At 41.7% G+C, this 24,463-nt stretch overlaps 1 pseudogene; it reads right to left on the bottom strand.

Annotated features, from left to right (window-relative positions):
• Positions 1–1,210: 1,210 nt before the first annotated feature.
• LOC122644889 lies at positions 1,211–23,728 on the bottom strand (annotated as a pseudogene).
• Positions 23,729–24,463: the final 735 nt, after the last annotated feature.

Here is a 24,463-nt window from a genome sequence, read left to right as displayed (position 1 = left end):
ACTATACGACATGTAATTCAATACTACCAAACCCCAATCCATCGTACATGTCTATAATCAAAGATCATGCGATCATAATCTAATGGCCAAAACTTCGATTAAACATTATTTGAAATAATATTCTAATAAGTTTAATAAATAGAATAAAGTTTGTAAATAATTTACAAATATGCCACTAGATCCAATTTTTTGTCCGATTAATCACATGTATTCCACTTCTTGATATTCTCCAATGAAGCGTAGTGGATTTCATATTGAGCATCTCTTTCGTTCACGATGTGCAGTCACGAATCCAACACACCAATATTTAGTTCATGTGACATCAACCATTGGTCTACTAAAACCCACAATGTAACATCGTAATGAAAAGGATATCTCAAATCAAAGGGTCACTGTGACAGGTACGCATCTCTCCATAATACGATAGACAGTAATACATCTAAGAATTTGTACCAAATTCTTTTCTCTACACACACATTATGTGTACTCACATTTATGCCCTGAAAACAACTTTTCATTGACATACAATGTGATGTCCATGTGAATAGGATGTCCGGTCCTATCCCTAGTCAAGAATGGTTTGGGTGAATACCCATGGAACAAACTTATAAGCCCATAAATAAATTCATGCAATAAAAATATAATTTTATTTATTCCAAAGAGAATCGTGCTTGAAATGAACTAGATTTGATGGACATACTCCAACAGATATCTTCAACTAGATGGAGACAATAATTAAAGAAGTCATGAGTTAGCGCAGATTAGCTTGATTGTATGATCATCAATTCTACATATTTCTAATCAATTTATAGGAAGGAGGTAGCAGCTACGCCTAGCCTAATAGGCATTTTATAACTGTCCCATATAAATTTTCTACACACCTAAATTAATTGGAGCAATTGTACAGTATGCCATCCTCTATCTATCAAAATTAAATCCAAAGAAAGTTATTCTTGTGGTGAAACAAAGCTTTTTTTTCTTTATGGTAAAAAGAGCTTTATTATGAAAAATGTGAAAGCTCATGGCTGAGGATTACAAAGATCAACAAGTTGTGGATCGAAAATGGGCCACACTATCGTACACATTATCGATAGTGCCCTCCTTGCCAGGGAGTCAGCACAATTGTTATTCTCCCTTGGAACATATGTGAAACAAAGCTTTGAACTTCTTAAAAGAGAACAACAACGACAACAGGGGTTACTAAAAAAAAAAAACTTGCAGAAGAGACACTTTTAGATTTTTATTCTTAACAAAAGTAACTAGAAATTACTGAACAAGACATGTATCCTTGAACCCATATATCTGAAGTGCAGTCTCCTCCAGGATATCTCATCTCATGCGCTAGAGAAAGACCTTCCGGTTCAGATCCAAAGTCCATGAAAAAATTAGGGTTTATTGCAAGGCCTCCTTGTTTAGTATCCACATCAATCAGCAACATGTGGGAACCCTTCTCCACAAGCTCTGGATAGAATTGGCGATCCTATGTGCTAAAGAGTGAGTTAGTAATATAAAGTCTCTTTCCATCCAAACTTAGTTGAAGCATATGAGGCCCTCCCCGCAAACGATTTTCTTGGAAACAAACATAGCTCATCAATCATGTTTTTGTTTTTCATAAATGGGATTTATCACACAATGTGTGCTAAATTCAGGTATGAGGCACAAATGTTTCATTCGTGGGTTGTGTAGAAGGGTACCCTCCCTCAAACAGCTTTTTTAGCTAATATGGTGAATCATTTTGTTAATAAAACTATTGGATAGAAAGGGCAATTGTTAGGAAGGCCATATTTTAAATTTTGTGGTTTATCTCTGTAAACGTAAATGGGTTGGGCCCAATTTGCGCGCCCACAAGGGGCTGGCCGTGTGAGACCCGAGCTCTGGAGGGGTTGGTCACTTTCTATTCGGTCTAGACTTCTAGTGGAAGTCGACCAAGTGAGAGGGGCGCCCAGGGTTTTATCTATAAATAAGTATTAGGCTTAAACCCTATCATGATTAATTCATATCTTTTGAGAAGCCGTCTCTCTCCCTCTCTTTCAAGTTCTGTGTTATCCTAGGGTTTCCATCGTTGCCTAGGATTTTATGTGGAGTTCTTCTTTGTGGAGAAACCTTTTGTGATTGTTCGTGATCATGATCTGCTCGTAACGGCAAGCCACATTCGATCATCCCTTCCGTTGCTATTAAATTCGGTTCAGGTAATCCCTAAACCTCTGTGATTAATGGAATGCTAATTTGGTAATAGTGGCATCAGAGCCATTAGGGTTTACGGTTCGCAAATTGCAGATGAGTTTTTTTTTTGAAGATCTCTGGAGCATCGATCTCACTCATCCCCTCTTTCTTCTTTTTTCCTGGTTTTCCATTTGGGAACGTCCCAACCCCTCCTTGTCCACGCTGCCTTGGCGCACAGCTCGGCAGTAGCACACGGCTATTGTTGTTGCTGTGTCCAAGGCACATGTGCCCAAGGCTGTCAACAGCGTGCGCCAGTGGCAGCAGCACAATTTAAAAAAAAAAAGGTTGCAGTTTTTTTTTGTTTTGGAAAACCTGGTTTCGAAGAGGTGGTCGGCCATTAATGGCTACCCCTTTAGAACCTTGGTAGCAGGCTTAATGCCCACTGCCGAGTTTTGAGAAAAAAAAAAACAAACAACATTGAAGGGGGCAGCAGCCATGCTCGGCAACGGCCAAGCACGGCTCCTGCAGTTTTTATAAAAGTATAAAAGTAAAAAAAAAAAAAAAAACAGATTGTGATCATGATTTGTGTGGATTAATATGATGTCACGGTGGAAGAGTCATTCATGATTGGTTTTACAAAAATAATAAATAAAGAAAATAACAAATTGCATATATGTTTATTGTTTTTGAAAATATATTCATACTTTAGTATCTATTTATAACAATATGCATGTGATATGGTTTTGGTTAGTGACAACTATATGCATATGCTTTGATTTGTTATACATGCATTGGGGATTGATTCTTGAATATGTGATCATGCGGTTCTTTTTAATAGAGATAAAACCATATGTTATTATATGCATATCATATGTGGACTGTTCAATTAATATGAATGCTCATGGTTTGTTCTTGTGGCCCCCATCAAATTTTTTGGGGATCTCCCCTGTAGGGTTTCTCGTTTTTGGGGTATGTTATTTATTTCATGTGCACCCCCCATTAGTGAGAAATCATTTTGTGAGATCCATGGGAGAAAAATGGGAGATAGGGTGTTGTCCCAAATCGTCCCATATTTTTCCCATGTGTATTGGAGATCGCCCAAGGCCACTTTGTTAATAAAGAAACATGTAATCCCCCCATAGCAGTACAGACCTGTTTGACGTTGCCATTAGGGTACCGCTGTCAAACACCCCATCCCATGCACACCATGTGTTTTGCTATTTTGATATTTTCATGGGATGGATTTGGTACTTGTCAAGTGATGTGTTTATTTGGATGGATGTGTGTTAGAGTTAGTGCCTGGAAGTGATACAAAGTGCAGTGCTCGCCGGTAGTTTGTAGTAGGATCTTGAGTGTAAAGAGCCGGTTGTATTTTTAATATTTTTGAGAAGCCATGTAATAGGAGCTACTGCACTGCGTATCACAACCTCGTACTGACTCAGCATATCACTTCAAGTACCAAATTTGGGTCTCTTGTGTGAGTCCCTTACGCACCCGTATGTATGGCGCATTAAACTGTGGTTAGGAGATTCCTATTTTTCTCCTACATTTGTTCAAATCAGTTAAAGTTATACGTCCTCAGACCCACACATTGTGAGATTTGATTACCAGCTTAGCGAAGTTTTTGGTCTCACCGTGTGGGAAAGGGTACCATTAATTTTAATTAGGGTTTCTTGGACAAATTTATGGATTTATGGATGTATACTAAATGTCCTCCCTTGCACATTGTAGTGATGACTTCTAAGACTGTTGTCGTCAACCTTAACCAAGGCAACAAGTTGGATGGTACCAACTATGACATGTGGCACCGAAAGGCCAAGCTCTTGCTTAATGAGTAAGATTACCTAGACCTCCTGACCACTGAGATGGCCCCACCCGAAGCGGGTACTACCGCTCGTCACCGTTAAGAAAAATAGGCTTACGATAATTTTGGTTTAAGAGAGATCGCAGTGCATGCTTTTTTATGTTAAGCACGATGCACGATGATGTTATCGGCCAGTATAAGAAGTGCGAGACTGCCAAGTCCATATGGGACTAGGTAAGGCTCGACTGTGGTAGTACATCCACAACCAGACTTAGGTCCATGACCTTGAAGTTTGAGATGTACCGTAAGGACCCCAAGCACACTATGGTTGACCACCTCAGGGTCATGAAAGACATGATCCAAAAATTGGATGATGCTGGGGTACGCCTTACCGATGAGCAGCAAGTACAGGCCGTCATCAGGACGTTGCCTGATTCTTGGGGGCAGATGAAGATAGTTCTGACACATAATGATATTATTAAGACATTTAATGACATTGCCGCTTATGTGGAACTAGAGGCGGAGCGCCTAGAGGCGACCCAATCACATGCCCTTATCGCTCAAGCGGGGAAGCGCAAGAATGGGTCTAAGCATAAGAGACAAAGGACCACTGGGAATCAGGATCAAGCCCAGAAAGCTGCGCCAACTGGGTATAAGACCACCAAGCCCCGATGTGGCAAGCGAGGTGGAAATAAACATATCACTAAGGTTAAGTGCTATAACTGCCAGAAGATGGGGCACTTCGCTCGTGACTGTACTGAAGCGAAGCAGGTACCATTTCTGCCTCTCTCTCCTTGTACTTTTGTATGTACACATGTTTTGGTTGCCCAAACCCAATCTAATTGGATTGTGGATACAGGTGCAACAAGACACATAGCACGAGATCGAGGAGGGTTCGTAGATTATAGAAAGGTTTTGGATGGTGTCCAAAGTGTATACATGGGGAATGGCACAAGTGAAGCAGTTCGAGGAGTTGGTACCTACCGGCTCACCTTGCGCACTGGGCGCATCTTGCTACTTCATGATGTGCTATACGCACCAAAAATCCAGCATAATCTACTTTCAGTTACTGCATTATTGACTTTAGGATATTCCTTTATTTTTTATGGTGACTCTTTTGAGATTCGTTTGGATGGCAGTAGTTTTGGATATTGTAGACTTGAGAATGGTTTTGTTAAATTAGATTTAATAATTCCTGTTGTTTCCTCTTCAGCTGTTGTAGTTGATTCTAATACAAGTCCAGATTCAGTTATATGGCATGCTAGACTAGGACACATAGGTCGAGATAGGATGGGACGGCTAGCTCGAGAAGGCCTTCTTGGGGCTCACTCGCTAAAGTCAACCTACCAACATGTGAGGCCTGTTTAGCGGGTAAGGCCCACCGGAAGCCTTTTGGAAAGGCTAAACGAGTAATCCAGACCCTAGAGCTTGTCCATTCGGACATCTGCGGACCTATGAATTTGAAGGCACGTCATGGTGCTTCCTATTTTCTCACTTTTATCGATGATTATTCACGATATGGTTATGTGTATCTGATCGCTCACTGCTACGAAGCACTAGATTGCTTCAAACGCTTTGTAGCAGAGGTTGAGAATCAGCAAGGCAAGAGGTTAAAAACTCTGCGCACTGATCGAGGACGTGAGTATTTGTCTGATCAATTTAAAGAGATGTGTGAAGAAAAAGGAATCACTAGGCAGCTGACTATTCCCCACACTCCACAGCAAAATGGTGTAGCAGAGCGGAGGAATAGGAAGCTTTTAGATATGGTTAGATCGATGATGGCGCAGGCCAACCTCCCAATATCTTTCTGGGGGGATGCTATGTTGACCGCTGCCCACGTCCTTAATCGCGTGCCATCACAGTCAGTTCCCTCCACTCCCTATGAATTGTGGAAAGGCGCAAAACCTACTTTGGGGCATATGCGACCATTCATAGTACCTCCCATCAGTTTGGAAAACTTGGCCCTTGAGCTAAAAGGAGTATCTTTATAAGATATTCCATTACCTTGAAAGGCTATGTAGTGTACGGTAAACATCAAGATGGAGGAATGACAGAGAGTGAGTCCCGCGATATGGATTTTCTTGAGATTGATTTCCCTAGCATCAGTGACGCTGGCAGAGACCTTGATCTCTTTGAGATAGAGACTGATGAAAATGTCTCACCTACTCTTGGCGAGGGTGAGGAATTAAACACTCATCATGAGATCGCCAGAGAGGGTGAGAGTGATCATCATCCCAGTGGGAGTGCGCTACCTAATGAAAGCGCATAACCTATGGGTCAAGAACCCTCTGCACGTAAGAGCGCATGTGGACACATTCCCCAACGTCATTTTGAGATTGAAGGGGACGCTGCCCTCGTCTGTGCCCCGAGGGATGAGGATGAGCCAACCTCAGTGAGTGAGGCGCTCTCTTCTCCAGCTAAGGAAATATGGTAAGCTGCTATGGAAGATGAGTTGAGTTCTATGAGTAAGAACCAAGTCTGGGAGTTAGTTAATCTTCCACCTGGGAGCAAGGCCATCGGAAACAAGTGGGTCTTGAAGGTCAAGCGAAAGGCAGATAGATCAATTGACAAGTATAAGGCATGTCTTGTGGTGAAGGAATATACCCAAAAGGAGGGTATAGACTATGATGAGACGTTCTCCCCTATGGTGAGAATGGCCTCAATACGTCTCATTCTAGCCATTGTCGCAAAGTTGGATTTGGAACTCTACCAAATGGACGTTAAAACTGCTTTTCTCAATGGAGAACTGGACGAAGAGATCTTTATGGCTTAGCCTGTGGGCTTTGAGAAGAAGGGAAATGAGCGCAAAGTATGCCGTCTCAAACGTTCCATCTATGGCCTTAAGCAATCGTCCAGGCAGTGGTACATTAGATTTCACCATGCCATTACCACTGCGGATTTTGACATGATTGAAGAGGACCACTGTGTGTATGTTAAACGATCCAAGGCAGGGTTTCTTATCCTATCATTGTATGTTGACGACATCTTATTAGCTAGGAAACATGAATGATTGTCGCCACTAAAGAGTGGTTGTCCTCTACTTTTGAGATGAAGGACATAGGTGAGGGTAACTTTGTGTTGGGCGTGAAGATTATGAGGGATCGCACTAGGAGACTTCTTAATTTGTCTCAAGAGACTTACATAAAGAAAGTCCTGGAGCTGTTCCATATAAGCAACTCAAAACCCGTTGACACTCCAATGGACAAGGCATGTACTTTGAGCCTAGACCAATGCCCTAAGAGTGATGAAGAAAGAAATCAAATGTCCAAAATACCCTATGTAGCGACAGTAGGCAGTCTAATGTATACGATGATGTGCATGCGTCCAAATATTTGCTTTGCCGTTGGCATGGTGAGTCGTTACTAGAGTAACCCAGGGCTAGCTCATTGGTAGGCAATTAAGAGGATACTTCAATACCTACGTGGCACTGTAGACCTCTCGCTCACCTTCAGTGGTTCAGACTTGAGACTGAGAGGCTACAGTGATGCTGATTGGGCTAGTGATAGAGACGAGCGCAAGTCCACTTTGGGGTATGCATTTGTCCTAGGAGGCGGGGCTGTCACTTGGAGTAGCAAAAAGCAGACCTACATCGCTCTATCCACGATGCAGTCGGAGTACGTCGCATGTTTGGCAGTAGTACATGAGGCCATTTGGCTTAGGAGGTTCTTGCAGAGACTTAGCATTTCTGCTCACTCAGACGACGCTGTGCTTATACACTGTGACAGCATGGCAACGCTTGCATTTGCGAAGGACCCCAAGTTCCATGGTAGAGCCAAGCACATTGACATACGGTATCACTACATTCGAGACATGGTAGCGCGAGGTGAAGTGGTTCTGCAGCATATCTCCACTGGCAATATATTGGCTGATCCGTTAACTAAGCCCATTGCCAGAGATGTTTTCCTAGTTCATGTTAGGAACTTGGGACTCAGGCGGATCTGATATGTATTTGCTTTGAGAACACTTTGTTTGTGATGGATATTGATCTGTATTTCTTTGACATTTATTGATGAGCATATATTTGTTTGAGTAATCTTGTGTGTATACATTCATTGTTTGTAAAGATGTCACCAGGCATAGAATCGACCCACTCACACGGGTGATTCACCTCGGCTCTGGGGTGTAGCGAGTGAGATGAGCCCATGAGCATGTGTGCTCTATGGCCCCTTAGTTAGAGCTAAGATGAGACCCTTACTTGGTCCAACTTGGAAGACACAACACTTCCAAGTAGCCTGTTAGAAGCCAGATGTGAGGTTCTAGGCAGAAACCATGAGGGTGACTGCGCTAGAGACTCAGGTTAGGCGCTTAGAGTAGCGGCTAGACTAAGATCTATATGGCATTTATTTATTGCGAGTGACATGCCCACCCTAGTGGGAGTTACGCCATAACGTGCATATCATACTACATGTGCTCATGACGACCAATTGTGAGAGTGACCGAATGGATCCCTGCTTTGTCACTGTGTGAGCCATGTGGATTATATCAATCCCACAGTACCCTTATTACCTGAGACAATGTCATAAAAAAGATACCCAATGACACTACTTTGACATTCTCCTTAGGACCATGGATGATGCGGTCTAGCGGGAAGCGATTGGGAAAGCTGTTGGGATATTTGGGTTGACATGAGGGGCTCAGGGAAAACCATTGGACGTTACACCTTTGTTATGTGTCTTATTGCTCGAGCGATGTGTCGTATTTGTGATCAACGCAGTCATGAGTACATTACATACCAAGGATTAACACTACTCATCATGAGGGATCGAGGGTGTTAGGTCGGGTGTAAGTGGATCGTTTGGGGTATTTCGAGACTCTTGAGAGTGATGTACTATGTTGGCTAGATGGAAGTTTGATATAGTACTCCTACCTTGTACCATCTCGATAGGTCGCACGCCTCATTACTTGTATAGAGGATAACGCAAAATGAGAGAAGCTTGAATGCATAATTAAAATTATGCGCCCTGTGTGGGCGAGTGGGAGATGTAAACGTAAATGGGCTGGGCCCAATTTGTGCGCCCATAAGGGGCTGGCCACGAGAGACCCGAGCTCTGGAGGGGTCGATCACTTAAGTGACCAACCCTCCCCTTTTCTATTCGGTCTAGACTTCTAGTGGAAGTCGACCAAGTGAGAGAGGCGCCCAGGGTTTTGTCTATAAATAAGTATTAGGCTTAAACCCTATCACGATTAATTCATATCTTTTGAGAAGCCGTCTCTCTCCCTCTCTTTCAAGTTCTATGTTATCCTAGGGTTTCCATCGTTGCCTAGGGTTTTGTGGTATGGAGTTCTTCTTTGTGGAGAAACCTTTCGTGATTGTTCATGATCGTGATCTGCTCGTAATGGCAAGCCACATTTGATCATCCCTTCCGCTACGATTCCATTTTGTTCAGGTAATCCCTAAACCTCTGTGATTAATGGAATGCTAATTTGGTAACAATCTCAACTAGCGCATTATGTGACTCAGGATCTTTATCTCCTTCAGTTTCCTGCCCAGCCCAGTTCCCCAGTTCCTCTAACAAGGGGAGGCTGAAATGAGCACCCTACCTTTGCCCACACACTCTACTCGGGTGGGGTCCATCAGCCCCTATTAGAGGAGCTGGGGAATTGGGTCGGGCAGGAAACTAGAGGAGATAATTTTCGATTGCGTGATAATGATGATAGATCATAATCTGATATAAAATCCAAATGGACCTATAATTCTAATCAGGTCCAAAAATCAATCAATTCCAATTATTATTGAGCCAGTTATGATCCTAGCCATTAGAGTGAATTATATTTTAGAGACAGCACAAAGACTGAACCGAACCAATTTACCAGTTAGAACCGATTAACTACTGATTATGGGCTCCACTTTTCACTTTGTTGGGCCAGGGAAATTCATGTTGAAATAGACCATTGAGTGAACTTAATTACCTGTACTTTAGGGACATCAATCTGCCACTCATTCCCATCTTCTGCCACAGCTACTATAGGGCTTCCCTTTTGAAGTAGACCACCAATCCACACTTGGCCTGTCAATATGGGTTTTGTAGGGTCCTCAATGTTGTACTGCCTCAAATCCCCATGAAGCCAATTCACAAAGTAGAGGTAACGATCATCAAGTGAGATCAAACACTCGGTTACAAGCCCAGGCATTTTAGGAAGTATCCAATTCTTCACCTTTATTGGTTCCACTGTGATCGCAACCTACAATCATTCACATTCACATTTTGAGTTTAACTTCTTAGCTTTGAATCATCAAAAAGAAGTGAAATTTATTAATACAAATTCATAAGAATAAGAAAGTACACCTCATGATCCCAAGACCCATCAGCCTTTTTGAAAAACCTTACGACATTGCTTGATAGTCCACACACCACGAAGCCTATGTCTTTTGAAGGATCATGGAGGAACCTTACCTACATATAAATCAAAATTGTATTAGAATTGCTCCAAGGAAGAAGTGAAGCCTAGCTAACATGCAAGTTTATTGTCTCCAAAGCTAATCACCTCTAAGGTTAAGAGACCTACATTTCCAAGCTCCATTGTTTGTTTTAGTTCCCCACCAGGCCAACTGTATACGTTGAGATTACTTCCAGACAGACCATCTGCAACATGCTAAAGATGAAAACCTTTTGTGTAAGCTACTGGAGCTCCAAATTCTGAGCTGATCATGGTATTGTGTCGGGGATGATACCAAAAATCACTGCCAAAAGGGGGACTATGACCTGGTTTCTCCCTCCTGATCATAATTAAAACCATATGGAAGATTAACATTAAAAGACTTGGGAACTATCAATGTGATGATACTCTTGCTTAACTGAACGGGCCAATATGCTTAATGTTGAACAGTGATGGCCACTAAGAGGGGGAGGTGAATTAGTGGACTATAAAATTCTTTTTCCCTCAACAGTTACACTATCTATTCACCTGTTGAGATCACTCACTACAACCACCCACACAGTCTTCTCAGAATACACACAGGTACACAATCACACTCTAATAGCAATCCTTCTTGACTCAGTCTCATACAACCACAGTCACTGATACTGCTGCCAAGAGCTACTAAACAAAGTGCTACCAAGAGTTGCTATGTCAACTGTTGGAGATCCCTCACTCAAGCACACTGACTCAATCACAACTGGAGGACCTCACTGATGGCATACATATACACATACACACCCCAGCCTGACTGTCCAAGGCTCTACCAGGTGTGCACAACCATCCTACAGAAAAGCACTTCTAACAAAGGCAAGCAATCATCCACAGCACAAAGAAATACGTGCTTCGGCAGTTTGCCTACGTGCACGGAGTAATGGTCACTTGGACCTCAGCATCTACTCATCACTAATTTTCCCAGCATAAAGCTGAGAGGCCGCACCCATGGCAGATGATGTTTTAGTCACACCTATGACTCAGGACATCTGACCTGCTTCTTCATTTTCTTTCTTTTCCTTCTATTTCCTTCCCTTTCTTTTCTTTTCTCTTCTTTTCCTTTCCTTTCCTTCCTTTTCTCTTCTTTTCCTTTCCTTTTCTTTTTCTTTCTTTCTTCTTCCTTTCTTTCTTTTTGCACTAAACCTACCTTCACGGAATGTGAGATGAGCTTCAACCTTTTTGATTTATCTCATTCCCCTTTCCTTCTTCTTCTTTTCCCCTTCTTCTTTCTTCCTTCTTTCTTTTTTTCTTTCTCTTTTCCCCTTTCTTCCTTGACTACAACCACAAAGGGAGGTGCTGAAACTATGATTTCAGACTATCAATGGCTTCTAGGGAGGCTGAGCACATGAGATGGAGAAGGTGATTCAAGCCATGACTACACACATCACCTATTTAGGGCTGCAACCCTTTTTCGGCGACCTCTACTTCTCTTCTCTATTCTCTCAGCACACCAATGGATAGATCTAGAAAAATTACCCAAAATCAAAAAAAAAGTTCACCTCATTTGGCCATTGGATGAGTGAGATATCGGGTTTAGAAGTTGGGCCATTCATAGAGCTTAAAATGGAATCTTGAGGGAGAGTATGCGTGGACGCACAACACTTTAGCGCCGCTTGATTCTGTGTAGCACACATACAGTATCGCGCACAGTAGGAATCGCTAGATCAGAATCATAGAACTTGAGACCGTCAGATCACTTCAGATCATATCAACAAGTCAATCGTCAACGGCTGGCATAGCAGGCGATGTTTCACTCTCCTATTGGCTGTCTCGTACGGTGGACTGCGATCCGTTAGATCTGTCAGTGAAGGCGGGAAAGCTCTTAGACTGTTGGATCTTCATCATTTATATCTTGAAATAACAGGCGCCACACTCAATCAGGGACCACAGGGTCTACAGATCTGAATTAATCTGGACCACACATTCAAATTTTAAAATCTCAGTTGAATGAGATCGTGTTGATCAGAATCTTTTGCATCTTCAACCAACCAAGGAGCCCGAAATGGAATCTAGGCCATAACATCTTCGTTTTAGCTCCGATTTAAGCGCCGTTTACGGCCACGTATCCGTGACGATGAGCACTACCAATCAAAGTTATCCACATCAGCAAAATCCTTATTGATTTTCTCAGGAAACCCAAAAACAGTTTGGATTGATTAAATTGCCCTTCATTTTAAGTGACCAAATGGGAATTAATGTAACTTCGCCGTCTGAACTCGGAATTACACGATTCCAGTTGCATTTCGAAGAGGACTCGATGACTAATATATTTATGTAGAATGCTCCACCCAGTTTTGTCAAAATACCCTCCAAAAATGCCAACAAACACGCTGCCAATGCAGAAACCTATGAAATCAACATTCTTAATGCACCTAGCCTTCACCCAAGGCTATTTAAAGCTTCCAAACACTACAATGAACACTCTTATACTGCCACATAATTCTTGGATGCTCCAACATCATTGTCAACATGTCACAACACTGTCAAATGACCAAAATGCCCCTATGAGTTGTATCTGCACCAAGATGCATTGTGTTGGCCACAACAACACACATGCACTGTGTTGACAACAATGAAAACCAACACACAATCACTGCCATCTGCACTGTGTGTTCAACAATCCCCCCCTTTGGAATTGTTGTCAACACATCATGAGCAAAATATCATCAAAAGTCATCCATGCTCATGAGTCTCTCTCTCTCCCCCTTGACAATAATTGCAAAGGGATGAAGTGGACTGCCTTCCACCTTCAATAGAGACTCCCTCCTTTGGACTTCCCCTAAGTCCAATCTCTGCTCTATGCTACTGAGCACAACTGCCTGAGAATACTCCCCCTGGCTGGGATATCCCTATGCCCAATTGGTCTCTCTCTCATGTATATCTGAGAACACCATCTTTGGCTTCAGTACCAAAGAAATCCATTTGACTCCATATGAGTCCAAACTAAAAGTAGCAACAACAAAAATAGTCCATATATCCATCTGCTGCCTCTGACAATCTCCTAAACTGAGCAATCTCTCCCAGAATGGGATACAAGCACCTATAGGAGTGCCCACCGCATCTTCCTATCCTACAGGTGTGAATTCTCAAATTACATAGGAGTGCCCATGCGCATCTTCCCTATCCTATGAGTTGAAAATTCAATTACTCACCTCAAACTCATATCCACCCAACACTACTCAACAGAAAGAGTGTTGTCACAAGTGGATACATACCAACAAAAACAACTGCAGCTCACAGCTACAACACCAACACTAGCTGTCTACCATAAACCTCTGTATCCAGTCAAAACAACATATCACTCCCCCTCACAAGTGCTAAAACATCCAACTCTGCCCAAGTCAGACAATCACCATGCTCAATTGAAGAACTGCACTCTGACAACTGTCTCTGAAAGTGATACCAACTGAAACTTTGACTCATACTAATGCACATAAACTGACTGCTGGCTGCCACACTCATCAACTGTAAATCTCTGACATCACCACTAACTGCTCTGTCCTCTGATTGTCCTGAAATTGCTCATCTGATGACTGCCATATCCACCAAATGCAACAACACTGTCGAGAACTGCACTGTGTGTCAACTGATGTCTCCAATCTAAGCACTACTACAGGAACTCTATGGCTATAATCTGAGTCCTGTTGGGGGCACCAATGAACATCTAGTGAGCTCCCCCTCTCTTGTGCACCTAGTGCTTGGGAGGTGCCCACTCCCACACCCAAGCTATGTGGTGTGAGGGTGGTGAGTGTAGCTGCACACACCTCAGTTTGCCTCTCTCTCCAAACTCTCTGACCAACTGCCTTGGTCTTCTGCCTGGGCTTCTTCTCAGAAGCTCTCCTGCTCTACTGCCTACCTCTCTGTTTAGTCACTACTCTATATCTCTGTTCGTGCCTCTGTCTCTGCTCAACCGAATCAACTGACCTCTCTGTTGCTTGCCCAACAGATGGTCTACTCTCTCTGAAGCCTGCCTGAACAACTGCTGAACTAACATTTGTCTTCTGTCTCCAGACTCTGTCCACAGCTGATGCTGTCTTTCCTGTCTCTGCTGCTGTCTACTCATCTGCTGTCTCCTAGAACCACTTTTAGGTTTCCTGGTTCTGGAGTGTAAATAATCTCTCTGTTGCTGAGCAAGATGAGGGGAGAGAACTGTCCTGCAGTGCTTGGCCCAATGTCCAAGCTGGTGAAATCTAAGACACTCCACTGACTGTCTGCCTAGTGGTGCTATGGGAGTCCTCCCTCCATAGCTAGTGGATCCTACTCTCTGAGTGCACTCTGCACTCCTGTGTCCATACCCACTGCACCTGTGACAATACCAATGAAAATGTGACTGTCTCACTGGGGGCTGCCTATGCCAATTGGGTGGTATTCTATGCCAATCTGTAGGAACCATCTGCCTCTGATGGGGAAATCTACTGAACCTGCCATGCCCAGCTAATCTCTGATATAACATGCTATATCTCCCTGTGTCACCATATCTGCCTTGCCTCTGCTGGCCTCTACCTCTGAACTCTGTACCTCTCCTCTGCATCTGCTGGAAGGTACCTCTGGTATGAGTCCCTCGAGTCTATCTCTGCTGTGGACTACCTCCACACTGTGCCTGGTGTGCTGAAGGTCTTATCTGCCTGTACCTCTGATCTCTCTGTCTCTGTCTCCTATGAGCTCTCTGTTGTGTCCTCCTCTGAGCTGTGCCAGTGCTCAGTCTCTGTGGTCTGCTCAAATCTGTCTCTGCAGCTCTCCTAGATGACTCACCCTGCTCTGTAATAGAATCAGAACTAATGATGGGTGGTCTCTGACAATCTACTGACTGAGCTGGCTGTCTATCAATATCCACAACCATAGATGGGATGGATGTCTGACTGCTCTGATGCTCCTGCAATTGTGTCTGCAATGCTATGACTTCTGGCTGAAGTCCTCTGCATCTCTCCTCAAGGTGACTATCGCATAATTCCTGTACTGATGTCTCCAGTAATGATCTCGTGACTGTACTATTAGCCTCTGACTGTCTACAGTAGACACATCTGCTGCTCTCAAGCTCTACCAACTGTGACCTCAAAGCAGTAGTCTCCACCTCCAGACTGATGTACATGTCATCCCTCCTAATGACCTGAGCCTCCAACTCCTCAACTATAACTGAGGACTCTCTCAATTGAGCTTTCAAGGATTGGATGGTCTCTCTGGCATCTATGAGATCTCTGAAGATCTCCTGGTGTCTATCCCTCTCCAGTCTCAACTCACTGAGAGCAGATGTCAGTTCTCCTCTCCAGTTAATATCTGCATCATCTGCCTCATCTGCCTCATCATCAGACTTTGTGTGTACACTATCAACTGTTCTATGCTCTATCTCCTTAGAAACCACAAAAGCTGGATCAATGTCCTTTATCTCTGAGTGGCTAATAGAGCACTGTCCTGATGATCTGCTAGCTGCCTCTGATGTTGACTCATCACTAGCTAACTGTACAATTGCTCTACATGGCTCAGTAGCATATAAGCTCTGAAGTCTATCCCCCATAGACTTGGAAGAAGTACATCCACTAACCTTGACTTTGATGCTATCAGTCAATCCATCAAGTATAAGAGCTTTGGCTTTGGAATCAAACCTTTTTTCTTTCTTTGACTTTCCATAGCCTTTCTTGACAACTTGATACACATCATAGCCTCCTTCAGCTCCAATATATGAGTCCATCTTACATCTCTAGAAAACATAATCTACACTATAGAAGGTAGGTGCTCTTGAATCAGAAAATCTGGGATGTCCAAGGCTATCAACTGCTGCCATCATTACCAAGATCACCCTAAGCTGCTGAAGCTAACTGCAGGGACCTTGTTCTGATACCAATTATTGAACAGTGATGGCCACTGAGAGGGGGGGTGAATCAGCGGACTATAAAATTATTTTTCCCTCAATAGTTTCACTATCTATTCACCTGTTGAGATCACTCACCACAACCACCCACACAGTCTTCTCAGAATACACACAGGCACACAATCACACTCTAATAGCAATCCTGACTCAGTCTCATACAACCACAGTCACTGATACTGCTGCCAAGAGCTACTAAACAAAGTGTTGCCAATAGCTGCTATGTCAACTGTTGGAGATCCCTTACTCAAGCACACTGACTCAATCACAACTGGAGGACCTCACTGATGGCATACATATACACATACACACCCCAGCCTGACTGTCAAAGGCTCTACCAGGTGTGTACACCCATCCTGCAGAAAAGCACTTCTAATAAAGGCAAGCAATCATCCATAGCATAAAGAAATACATGCTTCGGCAATTTGCCTACGTGCACGGAGTAATGGTCACTTGGACCTCAGCATCTACTCATCACTAATTTTCCCAGTATAAAACTGAGAGACCACACCCACAGCAGATAATGTTTTAGTCACACCTATGACTCAGGACATCTGACCTACTTTTGTCCCTAAGTATAGAGACAAGGGTGTTACCCCCAATGGTTTTCCCAGCACCCACTGGTAACCAGCACTGTGTCTAGATGCAACTGGACAACTCAATAAACATAATTGGGCATATACAAATGCCCTACAATGAAATCCACATAACATAGGTCTATGGCAGTATAACCTAGCTAGCATATGCAATGGAAATAGAGTATATCAAACACAACAGACAATAAAGTGTAGAAAATCTCACAACCATGCACTGTCTCTGATCACTGATGTTCGGTGATGGAGTCTGGCAACTCTGGTGGCTCACTGGAATCTTCAATTTCTCCCAATTTGATGGAGAACTGGAATCTTCAAGTGTGCTCCGTCACTGGAGTCCTGGAGTGGTTACTGGCATTGTGGGAAACCACTGTCTTCTTCATTTTCTTTCTTTTCCTTCTATTTCCTTCCCTTTCTTTTCTTTTCTCTTCTTTTCCTTTCCTTTCCTTTCCTTTCTTTTCTCTTCTTTTCCTTTTTTCCTTTCCTTTTCTTTTTCTTTCTTTCTTCTTCCTTTCTTTCTTTTTGCACTAAACCTACCTTCACGGAATGTGAGATGAGCTTCAACCTTTTTGCTTTATCTCATTCCCCATTCCTTCATCTTCTTTTCCCCTTCTTCATTCTTTCTTCCTTCCTTCCTTCCTTCCTTCTTTCTTTTTTTCTTTCTCTTTTCCCCTTTCTTCCTTGGCTACAACCACAAAGGGAGGTGCTGAAACTATGATTTCAGACTATCAATGGCTTCTAGGGAGGCTGAGCACATGAGATGGAGAAGGTGATTCAAGCCATGACTACACACATCAGCTATTTAGGGTTGTAACCCTTTTCCGGCGACCTTTGCGTCTCTTCTCTGTTCTCTCAGCACACCAATGGATAGATCTCGAAAAATTACCCAGAATAAAAAAAAAAACTCACCTCATTTGGCCATTGGATGAGTGAGATATCAGGTTTAGAAGTTGGGCCATTCGTAGAGGTTAAAATGGAATCTCGAGGGAGAGTATGCGTGGACGCGCAAACACTTTAGTGCCGCTTGATTCTGTGTAGCACAGATACAGTATCGCGCACAGCAGGAATCGCTGGATCAGAATCATAGAACTTGAGACCGTCAGATCGCTTCAGATCGTATCAGCAAGTCAATCGTCATCGGCTGACATAGCAGGCGACGTTTCGCGCTCCTATTGGCTGTCTCGTACGGCGGACTGCGATCCGTTAGATCTGTCGGTGAAGGCGGGAAAGCTCTTAGACCGTTGGATCTTCATCATTTATATCTTGAAATAACAGGCGCCACACTCAAATTTTAAAATCTAGACCACACATTCAAATTTTAAAATCTCAATTGAATGAGATCGTGTTGATCGGAATCTTTTGCATCTTCAACCAACCAAGGAGCCCGAAATGGAATCTAGGCCATAACTTCTTCGTTTTAGCTCCGATTTAAGCGCCGTTTGGGGCCACGTGTCCGTGACGATGAGCACTACCAATCAAAATTATCCACATCAGCAAAATCTTTACTGATTTTCTCAGGAAACCCAAAAACAGTTCGGATTGACTAAATTGCCCTTCATTTTAAGTGACCAAACGGGAATTAATGTAACTTCGCCATCCAAACTCGGAATTACACGATTCCAGTTGCATTTCGAAGAGGACTTGACGAACTAAAATATTCATGTAGAAAGCTCCACCCAGTTCTGTCAAAATACCCTCCAAAAATGCCAATGAACAATATGCCAGTGCGGAAACCTATGAAATCAACATTCTTAATGCACCTAGCCTTCACCCAAGGCTATTTAAAGCTTCCAAACACTGCAATGAACACTCTTATGCTGCCACATAATTCCCGGATGCTCCAACATCATTGTCAACATGTCACAACATTGTCAAATGACCAAAATGCCCCTATGAGCTGTATTTGCACCAAGATGCATTGTGTTGACCACAACAACACACATGCACTGTGTTGACAACAATGACAACCAACACACAGTCACTGCCATCTGCACTGTGTGTTCAACACTTAATACATTAATATTATAGGCTCAGTTCGAGTCTAGGGGACTTGGAAGGTGTACTGGGCATTCACACTCAAAAACTATATCTACATACCGAGAGAAATTAATTATAATACCTTCCCTTGACGTTAAACTTTGTGTCAAGAAGAAGAAAGCCACTTCCTTTAGCGTTTCCACCTTTATCTCCAAGGAAAGACACCATGATATCATCAGAAGCAAGGCAGTGAGTGGTGTGGGGATATGCTAGACCAGTTTTCTGCTCAATATCTGTAGACTCAACAACTTTATGCAAAGTGGGAGCTCTTGGATTCTTTTGTGTGTCAATCACGTATATGTGACCTGAACTGGTAGAATAATAACATACTATGACTAAGTTCATCAACAATGTTAATTTCATAATTAAAGATCAAAAACATAATTATAGTTGTTAGGGAATGTTAAGGTTATGCATGCATTAATGGTAGTGGATTGCTGTCTGATGAGTCACTCAGATTGATTATACAATTTGCTGTAACAGTACAAAATCATTGCAGTTTACAAATAGAATTCTTTGTAAGCAAGGAAAGTTGCTCAAACTTTGCCTAGTGAAGTATTTACTAATTGCTACTTGGCAATATATGGGTAAGTCCATGTGGTACAGGACTCCACATACATTTCAATGGCCAAATTTCAGTCCAAAGTAAGAAAGGAAAGTTACTCAAACTTTGATTCAAATTATAAGAAAACCTCCAAAATACCATCAAATGGAGATGAATATTATAAGGGAGAATCTTTCTCCAACGGCTACTTCAATCAAGCAACGGCTGGAAAAGGATAAGAATCCAATCAAGTCCAATATATAAAGTAGGAGGATAATTTCTAATTCTCAGGAAATCAATCCTAAATATTCTATTACCTTGTATAGAGGGATTCCTCAATCAATTACCTCACCAACCAATCAACAGTCCTCTTTATATAAGGATTGTAACCATATGGGATAACATAGTGGAATGCATTCTCACAGTAGACGTAGGCTACTACAACCGAACCACTTTAATTCTGGTGTCTTTCCCTTCTCTTCTTCATCTTTCAATCCTAGAATCCTATCTTATCATAACTACAAAATGACATATTTTGTAATTTTAGCTACTTTCTCTACTCATTTTAAGGTGAAATTGTACCAATGAGATGCTTGCCTTGTCCTCTATCACATGGACTAACCCATATATTGCCATGTGGCAAATAATGAAGTGGTATACTTCACTAGACATAGTCACGGGGAAGAGAACCGTTAGTTAAAACACCAAAGTGTTTTTTTAATAAAAAAAACCAAAGTGTCAAGAACAGCCCCCCCTCCCCCCATCAGTGCCCCCTATTCAGCTATAGGGATTCGATTAGGATAACAATTATGTTTTGATTATTTATGTTTGTCTTGATATCATGATTCTTCTATTTAGGTCCCATAACTTTTTTCTTTTGGGGTGGGGGGTGGGGGGGGGGGCAAGAAGGTGGCAGAATGGTTCTCTCTAGGTTTGCAAAGTGGTTCATCTCATTTATGCCATTGTCAAGTGTTTTAGAAAGTTCAAGCCATATTGATAGTTAGAGTCTATTTTGGAGTGGTCAAATGTTAACTTTGGTAGTTAATTCCATCATATGGTCCATTTGTACTAGAACATTCATTGTATATTTTTGTTGGTCTTTCGGATCAAGCACTTACAGCTACACTAAACCAATTGGTGGTAGTGAGGGTGCAACTTTATTTCCTAATGCAAGACGAGGGATTAATCCTAGAGCCACAAGAAGATGCTAATCTTCTAGGCTCAATAATCTCCTCTTAGCATTTGAAGAGTAACTCAAACATATGACCTTGGTTCTAATATCAATTATTGGCCTTTCGAGTTAAGTGCTTATTGCTACAGTAAAACCTATTGGTGGTAGTGAGGGTGCAATTTTATTTTCTTATGCAAGGCGATTGTTTAGTCCCAGAGTCACGAGGAGACACTGATCTTCTAGGCCCAACAATTTTCAAAGTCAATTTATTTCATTCATATCGTTTTTATCCATGTGTAAAATTCAGATTGGGTTGAAATTAGACCAGAAAATGGGAAATGGTGGACCTACCCGTTTGCCAAATTTGAGATTTGGATGAGTTGTTTGGTGGTAGAAATAAGGGACTATTTTGTTTGGCCTGAGAAAACACCTATTTTGCTACCACTCACTAAAATTTTTATAATAAAAAAAATTTTGTATAACCAATCTAGTTAACAAGAAATTTTCTTGAGAGTTAGTTGTTCCATGGGAAGCTAAGAAATGAACTTGCAACTCAAAAAGAATCACATATCTTACAGGAATGCAGGCATGATAAGAAAACGGCGGACTGCAGATGGATCTTTATGGCATGAGCTGCAGGCATTCCAACCAAAATGATGAAGTTCATCCCCTATGTAAGGCATAGGTAGACGATGGATTACTTTAGAATAAGTAGGTGAACTTGGTTCTACGTCCACTGTAGCTAAGTAATCGGGTTTCTCTATTCCAGTCCCTGTGCAAATTAATAAAGCTATGAGTACAACCACTACATCACATTAGAAGAAAAACCCAAAAAAATAATAGACCAAGTAGTTTAAAGGTTTTGTGAGCGGCAACACAATAGACCATGCTGTTGGAATCATTGCTCCGTTCCCCTATGTACGAATGTTCAAAATGATATACAGGTAATGTTCTTAGATTAGTCAAGTAACACATTCCAAATTTAGATTCAATCACATGTCCTCATATGTATTGACATACCCTCTCATATATGTTCATCCATACTCTCTGCAACCCTAAAAATTGTTCAAAACTTTATTTTTTCACTTGCCAAATTCTATCTGAGCTAAAACTTAAAATGTATAAGCAAGAGGTTTGAGGTCTTCCCGCCCACAAAAATTAGGACCATTTGAGCTGCCAGGGGAAGATATTTCCACGTGGCAGCTAATTGGGCCGTAGAGAAAAACCTTTCTGGTTGGGCTGCCTATAAAAACCTCTTTCCCATAAAATGTCAGTTATTTTTTCCATTAATAATACGTTACAAATATGAAGAGAGACAGAGAGAGAGAGAGAGAGAGAGAGATTTAAATTGAGAAACAATAGACAACTTCAGGTTCTCCTTTTTACAATCCTATATCCGGATTAGTTCAGTTTCTCTTTAATCATTTGATGGGTGGCGGAGGGGAGGGGAGGGGGAGAGGGGTGGGGAAAAGTATTTCTTTGCCTCGTAGCTCAATTTGTTACCCAACGAAACAAAAAATTTGGTGATTCAAATTCTTTCATAAATGAACAATATATCATAGTTTTTTTGTTTCCCAGCTCCGTTTTGTTCAAGGAAGGGGACTTTGAAATTTTTTAACCTAAAAAGGAAATTTTTGTAGTTATTATCGCACATGATTATATTATTAACTTTAAATCATTCCATATTAGATTATATAAATGCATTTTTACTTTGCATCTAAATATCTTTGAAAAGTAAAATAAAATTACATCTAAAAAATATTAGGGGGAAAGTTTTCATACACAGCCGTGTATGTGAGGGTGGGAGATTCAAAGCATTAATTAATGGGTGGGGGTTTATGACTTTTTCAACTCTTTGTGAGAGGGGACACGATCGTGCATGATTACACGGCCGTGTATGAAAACTTTCCCCAAAACGTTATTACTAAATATGATAAAAAAAATTTAGTTTGTACAACCATGTTGGATAATAGTTACCAATTTTTTTTTTATTATGTTTAAAAATCTTTATTTCCCTTCCCTTTTATTTTACTTTGCAACCAAAGGAAACTTAATAAAGGGATTATCTATCCAAACAAACGACAAAAAAAGGCTGGGTACACCACATGCATGCTGCAAGCTAGGAGTCTAGCACCATTGTGTCTATCACTCTCTTCCTCCCTTTGAAATAAACCCTTGTCCCTCATGTATAATGTTAAATCCCGTGCCCCCATTGTGCAGCCATTGGCTTACCGCACGTGGAGAGTGTGCCTATCCTCTCCCCCCCCCCCCCCAAAAAAGGAAAAAGATTCTCTGATCAGCTGGGGTAGGGTATACTAGCATACCTATGCCTATCTCTCTCCTTCAAATATGAAATGACCTTGCTGCCCTCCCATGCATCATACAGTTTTGACACACCTCGTTGGTGTGCTCCTCTATGCCACTTGCTTAGAGAAACCTCTACAAAAATAATAAAAAATGCAAGAGATTGTTGTCTGGTCGTGTAGCGTTTGCACCAGCGCAGGGGCCAACGAAAGCACATAGGGGACATCAATGAAGATGTGATTTTTTATTTCATAAGGATAGGGTAGTACTTTCCACGCTCCTATATCTAGGCACAGGAACCACATGACCAGATAGCGTTGGTCGCATAGTCTCTACACCAACATCTGGGCCAATGGGGGAGTTGTGTCTGGGTATCCACTCAGGGGCAAAGGTGTCATTTCATGATATCCTCTAACCGGGCGTAGGGGGCACTACCAAGCAGGAATCTTTTTCCATAAAAATATATATATGGTCACGGGCATCAATGACATCTTATTCCTACCCCGAAAAATCAAAAAAAAAAAAAAAGGACAAAAGAAATTGAAGGTCCGAACAGTCTGTTAACCTTTTGGGATTGATGTGTGGCTTGTGTGAATACACTTTCATATATAAAAATAAAATATAAAAAATAAAAAAAGAAACCGACGGTGATGATGCGGACGAAACCAATAACCAACTTAAAGAGCACTATGATACGTAGATATGCTTTCTCGATGGAGGTTACCTGAATAGTTACATGCTACATACATCAGAGCTTCTTTTGGACCAGACATGGCGTCAATGGGAGTCAAGTAACTTGGTCCCTTCATACAGCAACCAAACACCATGTTTGAATTCACGTTATCTGAAACTGAAGCTTTATTTGGGGTAGCTGAGGCCATTGGAGTTTTGTTTTCGAGAGCTTCGATTCTGAGAAAAAATTATTTAGGAAAGAAAGAGGTTTCAGAAAGGAAGAAACAAAGATAGTGATAATAACAGAAATTTCTATTCTTATAGGACAGAGCAGAGAAGAAAGTAGAGAGAGAAGCAACTAGACGGACAAAATCATGAATATCTCTCTCTCAATAAAAGAAGCTTAGGGAGAGAAGGAATCAAACACAAAACTATCTGTGTCGTCGGTAAGAGTCTCTCTATTTCTCTCTTGCAAGGGAACCGAACTCAGAATGGTAAAACGATACAGCAAGCGAAGATGCAAGTTTGGGCAAACAAGTGCTTTGTATATATAGATCATTTGTCACATCCTCCGGTGAATATTTAAAGTTAGAATACTATACATGTTTCTAATGTGCTAGTCTTGACAAAGAATGAAAGGACATTAAGATTTTTTTATTAAAACATGTTTCTGATGTTTTTAGTCATTTGCTAAGAAAGAAAGGTAAGAATGTTTTATTAATTATGATAAGTGTCTAGCTGGGGGGTGAATGTTCACGGCGTCAGCTGGTTATGGATTTTTTGGATTTTTCTCCTCTCAAGTTCAAGATCTTTATGTTCTTGTAAGTACTTCTAGAATCGTGATATTTGGTATTAGCTGATCTAATGGTCAAAATTTAATAATAAGTTTTTAAGTTCTTAT

Source organism: Telopea speciosissima, chromosome 11, assembly GCF_018873765.1.
Source record: "Telopea speciosissima isolate NSW1024214 ecotype Mountain lineage chromosome 11, Tspe_v1, whole genome shotgun sequence".
Lineage (NCBI taxonomy): Eukaryota > Viridiplantae > Streptophyta > Magnoliopsida > Proteales > Proteaceae > Telopea > Telopea speciosissima.
This window is presented reverse-complemented; position numbering and strand designations above follow the sequence as displayed.